We start from the raw sequence: 7305 nt of genomic DNA on the forward strand, positions 1-7305 counted from the left end.
ACCCTCCCACTTTAAATACAGCCCCCACCCACTTCCTTGTTGCAGACAGTTTTTCCTTTGCTGTCCTGCCAGTAGCTCTTTTCCAGTGTATTCAATAAACTTCTATCTCGTTTGTTCTGTTGTGGGTGAATTCTTTCACCGCCTGTGCCACAGGCTTCCACCTGATCGTTGCCCCATGTTTGGGGGCCCCCATCCCATTGGGAGAGATACCACAGGTTTCCTGAGTTCTGAGAGCTGCTCTAGCAAATTAAAGGAACCCAAGGAGGGGGTCAGGGGAATTTCTGATTATAGCTATCAGATATACAGGTAAGAACCTGGACTTGTAATTGGCATCCTGAGTTGGTGGGGCTTGTTCTATCCCGCTGGTCAGAAGCACAGATAACAACCTGTGCTCACTTCTGCTGTCTGAAGAGTGTGTGTGTGTGTGTGTGTGCGTGTGTGTGTGTGTGTGTTGCAGTCTTGTGGGACTGAACCCTTAACCTGGGAGACCTGATGTCATCTCCGGCTACATAGTATCAGAATTGAGTTCAGTGGTAGGACACCCAGCTGATGTCCGGAGCATTACCTGTTGGTGGTGTGGTGGAACATCCCCCATCCCCAACACACACGTTAGAATTGGGAGCAGAATCCCAAATAGGAACCCTTTGGGCCTTCTGGGTCTATCCTATACTTTCTGAATCATAGTAGTGTGATCAACTCTATTATAATTATGTATTTGATATCTCCTTACCTTCACTATCCCCTGAACTGTGAGGACTGGAACCATGATTGTTTGGTTCATCACTGCATCCTCACCCTCTCTCCTGGTATATGGCACATAAACAATGCGCAGGAAGTGTTTGTTGAATTAACGCATTCTTGATCTGGGTACATGTTTCGGAAGTGTGGGTACGTGGGAAGGTATTTGGGGAGGAAATTTTTGCAGCTAATGGGGAGTTACTTGTGGCAGATGTACATCAGTTATGTGTGGGCTTCTCTCAGACCTATGGAAAGTCCTTAGGAAAGAGTATCTACCCTCCCATCCTTCCGTTTGCTTTCATCTCAACAAATGATGCCCTGGCTAGCTCTGTACCTCAGCCATGCATCCACATGACGCTAGGTAGATATAATTTTTTAGGCCAGGGGATCACTGGGGGTAGAGTGATCTCTGAGACTCCCTGGTATTCTGGCTTTATGTGCTAGGGCATCTGGTGGGTGGTCCTGCCTATATTGGATGGGAAACAAATATATCTACAAATACTGCCCTCCTTATTTGTCAAAACAGTTTTCTGATTTGCCTAGTTACCTGAGCCAATGGTGTTCTAACCTTAGGATCACAAGGACCTGAGGACTTTGAAGTAGTAGGTCTACAGCTAAAAGACTGGAATTCCTGTTTTCATACTATGTTCTTAATTTCAGCCAAAGCCAGATTCTTTAAGATGTAGGTACAAGAGTAAGGTAATACATTTTGGAGGAAACCTGTGATTAATGCATCTCTCCATAGAATTGGAGGTTGGTTTTATTATTTAAAAAATTTTTTTAAAGATTTATTTATGGGGGGGGAGAAAAGGAGAGAAGGATTGAGAGAGAAAGTGCAGGACAGAGGGGCAGAGGGAGAGGTAGAGACAGAATCCCAAGCAGACTCCCCTCTGACTGTGGAGCCTGATGCGGAGGCTCGATCTCACGACCCTGAGATCATGACCTGAACCAAGATTAAGAGTCTGATGCTTAACCGAATGAGCCACCCAGGTGCCCCTTTGATTTTTTTTTTAAAGTTTGTTCTTTAAGTGATCTCTACACCCAACATGGGGCTCAAACTCATGACCTCGAAATCAAGAGTGGCATGCTCTTCTGACTGAGCCAGTCAGGTACCCTGAATTGGAGTTTGGTTTTAATAACTTAGGAGCACGTTGGGGTATGGGAGGCAAGGGTAAAGGCAGAGGAAAACAAAGATTTCAGTTGCTGGCATGTGGTGACTGCAGCCAGGGATTAGGTAGAAGCTTTCCTTCTCAAGGTCTGCTAGTAAGGTTACTAGGGTGGTGATGGAAAACTGGGGGAACTCCAGTAATTGTTTGATGTCCTTAAGAGTTTAGGGGGTTTTCCACTCCCAAGATAATGATACTTTGTCCAGCATCCTGAGGATACCTCAGCCCTGAAGAACTTGTGCTTTGTACTTCTAAGCCTAGTAAAAGAAATATTTCTGGATTGGCTCGGGAATGATACATTGTGACAGCAGAAATATAGAGAGTTCTTCAAGATTTGTGAGACTCTGGCCAGGACATTGTGAGAAATCCCAGCGACTGGTCTTTGGAAAATGGTCAGGGTGGAGGGCGTTATCAGATATTCTACCTCTCTAAGATACATCTGGAAGGTCACTTTGTATTTACCACATTCACTCAAGTCCAGATGATCATGAGCCTTAGGAGATTGAATTTAGGTTAGACCTAGATGCCTCAGAGTGGGTATCATGTCAGAAAATAAGTTTATGGTGGTCACTTACAGTTAATACATTGAAGACACAGTGTCCTGGAAAATCAAGGGCACTATATTTTTCTTCTTTACAAAGAGCACAAGGACATTATGACAACTTGTTAATCATTTGGTGAAACAAAGAGCCTTACCTAACATCTTGCACCAAAATATACACTTAAATGAAAACAGTAGAACACAAGAGTACAGAATGAAATGTAGATACGTATTCATATAATCAGTGTGTAGAGGCCCTTCTAAACACAAAGACAAAGAAAATGTAAAAGGAAAAAAAATGATAGATTTGATGTCATAAAATTTTTAAAAATTTTGAAAAGCAAAACGTACCATAAATAAAATTGAAAGACAAATGGCAAACTTGTTAATATTTTTATATATAAGTGTTAGTGAATCAACTTGAGTTTGCTCCTTGGTGAGTCCAGTGGCACCAGGTTGAGTCGTCCCACAGAGGAAACCTTATTTGCAGCAAATGAGATCATGGGGCATGGCTTCTAAAGCCCTGACTTCCTGAGAGAGGGTGAATGGGTTCCTTTTGTTTAGTGTTAGGATGAATATTTAGATAGGGAAGCCTTGTCATCCTGTGTAGAGGCCGGCAGAAAGTCATGCATGCGCCTTAAGGAAACATGCTTATATATACATTGTATGTTATGGAAATGAGGCTGAGGCTCCTCCTTGGGCAGAGATTTTAGTATTATAATGAGGTAAAGGTAACTGGAGGTCATTCCAGGGGTCACTTCATGGTCCATCTGCACAGGGGCATGTCAGGTTTAGTTCAAAAGGTCTGGGTGGAAAGATACAAATGTAGTGATCCAAAGGGGCATGTGCACCCCAATGTTTATAGCAGCGATGTCCACAATAGCCAAACTATGTAAAGAGACTAGATGTCCATCAACAGATGAATGGATAAAAAAGATGTGGTATATATTATATATATATATATATATATATAATACACACACACACACACACACACACACACACACAATGGAATATTATGCAGCCATCAAAAAAATGAAATCTTGCCATTTGCAACGACATGGATGGAACTAGAGGGTATTATGCTAAGCGAAATAAGTCAATCAGAGAAAGACAATTATGATCTCACTGATATGAGGAATTTGAGAAACAAGACGGAAGATCATAGGGGAAGGGAGGGAAAAATGAAACAAGACGAAACCAGAGAGGGAGACAAACCATAAGAGACTCTTCATCTCAGGAAACAAACTGAGGGTTGCGGGAGTGGTAGGGGGTGGGAGGGATGGGGTGGCTGGGTGATGGACATTGGGGAGGGTACGTGCTATGGTGAGTGCTGTGAATTGTGTAAGACTGATGAATCACAGACCTGTATCCCTGAAACAAATAATACATTGTATGTTAATAAAAAGAAAAAAAAAAGGTCTGGGTGGTCTGGGCTGGTGAGGTATTGTCAGGCAGTTGCCATTACCCTGGGGGTCATTTTGGGTTTCATTTGCCCAAGTCAAGAGGAAAGCTGGAAGGAAGAGCTTAGAGGAAAATGTAAGACAAAGATTAGTGGGTACAAGCAGGTGGGCAGTAAAGGCCAGGTCTTGGGGTCTAGTTGGTGACATAAGGAGCTCTCATAAATCAATAAGAAAAACATAAAAAGGTGAGTAGAATAATAGGAAAAGATCTTGAGCAGGAAATTCACAAAAGAACAAATAAACATAACATAGTTTGTCAACTTCACTAATACTTGAAGGAATGCAAACTAAAAGATTGAAATAACTAGATTTTGCACATTTTGGCCAAGTTTAGTGTCCACTGTTCAAGGACTGTGAGAAAGGGTACCTCATATATTGCTACTGGCAGTTTAAATTGGTACTATATTTTGTAGGGTAATCTGGTAATAAGTTGTAAGACCTTAAAATGTATGTGACATGGATAGTGTTTGAAATACCTCTCAATGTGTTTCCTTATGGATAATGTGATACCTTGCCATCACTAAGTGCCCAGGGAATGGAGAGAGTGGAGTGAATGCCACTTTGAGAAGGGACATTTTGTTTTGTCCAGATAGGAAGGAGTAAAATATAACCCTTTCGGGTTCCTATAGGAGGTGGCCTAGGAAGGAGAGTGGAGCGGTCCCAAATAAGTTTGAGAGATTCTTAAAGCAGCAGAGCAGCCTGCACCCTAAATGCAGGTGGGGAAAATGGTAGGCTCCCCTAGAGAAGTATCCTGTCCAACATGATGCTACCGAGATAAAAGGTTAAAAAGTACATGATGGTATGGTGAATTGAAAGAAAGAAAAAAAACCATCCCCTAGTTTCCCATGACACTAAGATCGATGTAGCTGAGATCTGGAGAAGGCTCTGGAAAGTTACGGGAACATGAGCCAGCTTACTCTCCAAACAACACTGGAATGAGATGCCAACACATTAAAGTGTTTAGCTCTGGATCTTGGGATTTGCAATGATCTGGGTATATTTTTCTTTTCTTTTCTTTTTTTTTTAAAGGTTTTATTTATTTATTTATTTCTCAGAGAGAGCGAGAGCACGAGCTTGGGCGGGGTGGGGTGGGTAACGGCAGGCAGAGGGAGAGGCAGACTCCCTGCTGAGCAAGGAGCCCAATGCTGGACTTGATCCCAGGACTCTGGGATCATGACCTGAGCCGAAGGTAGACCCTTAACCGACTGAGCCACCCATTCATCCCTATATTTTTCTTTTTGAGGAAACATATTTTCTAATTTCCTTCTAATAAATGTCTTTTGTGAAATGAAGGGGAATAAAAAAGCAAAAAGTGTCCTAAAGTTCCAGATTCCTTGCAGCAGAGCTAGGGTATCTGGTTGGCAGATTTGTGGTAGTTGCTGATGTCTTTCAGGAAAAATGGGGTGGTCATGCAGGACTGGCTACCTCTTTGGCCGAGCTCAGTACAAAATGAAAATGCTTTTTTTCAAGAGCAAGAAAAAAAAAGCTGTTAAAAGTACTAAAATACAGGGGTGCCTGGGTGGCTCAGTCGGTTAAGCATCTGCCTTCAGCTCGGGTCATGAGCCCAGGGTCCTGGGATGGAGTCCCGCATCGGGCTCCCTGCTCAGCGGGGAGTCTGCTTCTCTCTCTCCCTGTGCCCTGCTGCTCCCCCTGCTTGTGCTCTTTCTCTCTCTGTCAAATAAAGAAATAAAATCTTTTTTTAAAAAAGTACTAAAATACAAAGCTTTCTTCTTCCATATTGTCTTCTTGGCTCCCATGAATGGTCCATTGTCCCATTGAACTTAACTTACAACACAGAAATTCAAAGATAAAAATATTAAGAATTTCAAGATGACAATAGCAGAGCCTTAAATCAAGCACTGGCCCTTGTGAGTGGGAGCTCCCTGTGACTGCACAGATTGTACTCCCTTGAACTTGGCTTTGTGGTCACAAAGGGAGGAAGCCTGGTTCTAGATACCGCTGGCCCAAGCAACTCATGAAGCTATAGCAGTGTCTCTTCTACCAGCTGCAGAACAGTTGGGAGTGACATACATCATTGGGACTCAGATCGGTCCTCTCTGCTCTGGTGTGCAAAGCTGCTAGTTTACCCCGTGTGTATCTGGAATCCACTCCAACCTATCCTGACTTCTACTAAGGACTAGTATTTGTTAGCAGTACCGCATTGAGCCAACCTATGGTCTCTGGAGCTACATGTTTCCTAACAGTGACCATGATTGTGTTCTGGACAGAAAAAAAAAGTGGGGGGGGACCTGTCCTACCAATGTGTAGTGAGAACTTTAGCCAGATCTACCAGCGTTTTCCTCCCCGCTCTGGAGGTAGTTACTAAGCTTTGACTTCAGCCTCATGCAAAAGTATGTTCTCAAAATCTTGCTACCTTGCGAAGGTGGCACTCCTTACGCCAGTTCTACGGTCTGTATCGATTCCTGACAAGCGGGACTGGAAATGGCCCAAGTCCAAGCAGCTAGTGACAGCTTCCCTGGTCTGTAGTTCTGTCTCAGTAAGATGAAGGCAGGCTGAGTAGGGGTGGGAGGTAGAAATGACAGGTTCCTGAGTTGAGGACCCCTAGCCTGAGAATTCTGTAGAAAGAAATGGGGTGGTGGTAATAGAAAGGTGAAAAATTAGAACAAAATTTGGGGGAAAGGGAAAGGTGGTTGAAGAGGGATGTGTGACGAGGAGCAAGGACTCTTGGATAGAGAGAAGCCTGGCCAATTTTATTCTTTGGGATATATTAAAAAATACATGTTAAATGATAAAATTGTAGTATATTTCAAATGTATGCATTTAACAGATTAATGCTTTTTCTTAAGACAGACAATACTGTGCAGTGTAATTGTTCAGAATAATTGCTGGGTTTGTATAAAATAAGGATTTATCTTACGTACACTATATAGGCAGTTTTGGAAATGAGAAAAAAGGTTGAAAGTTATATGACCTACATATCTTTTTTTTTTAAGTAGGCTCCACACCCAGCGTGGAGTCCAACATGGGGCTTGAACTCACGACCCTGAGATCAAGACATGAACTGAAATCAAGAGTCGGACACTTAACCGACTGATCCACCCAGGTACCTCTGACATATATATCTTTAAAAAATTTTTTAAAGTAGGCTCTACTCACAACAAGGGGCTTGAACTCATGACCCTGAGATTAAGAGTCACTTACTCTACCGACTGAGCCACCCAAGCACCCCTAAAACTTTTTTTCATTTTATGTATGTATGTATGTATGTATTTTTTAAAGATCTTATTTATGAGAGAGAGAGCGAGAGAGCGAGAGAGCACACACATGAGTTGGGGGAGGGGCAGAGGGACAATCACACTCCCCACTGGTGGGGAGCCGGATGCAGGGCTCTATCCCTGGACCCTGAGATCACAACCTGAGCCCAAGTCAGATGCTT

This window comes from Zalophus californianus, chromosome X, assembly GCF_009762305.2.
Source record: "Zalophus californianus isolate mZalCal1 chromosome X, mZalCal1.pri.v2, whole genome shotgun sequence".
Classification (NCBI taxonomy): domain Eukaryota; kingdom Metazoa; phylum Chordata; class Mammalia; order Carnivora; family Otariidae; genus Zalophus; species Zalophus californianus.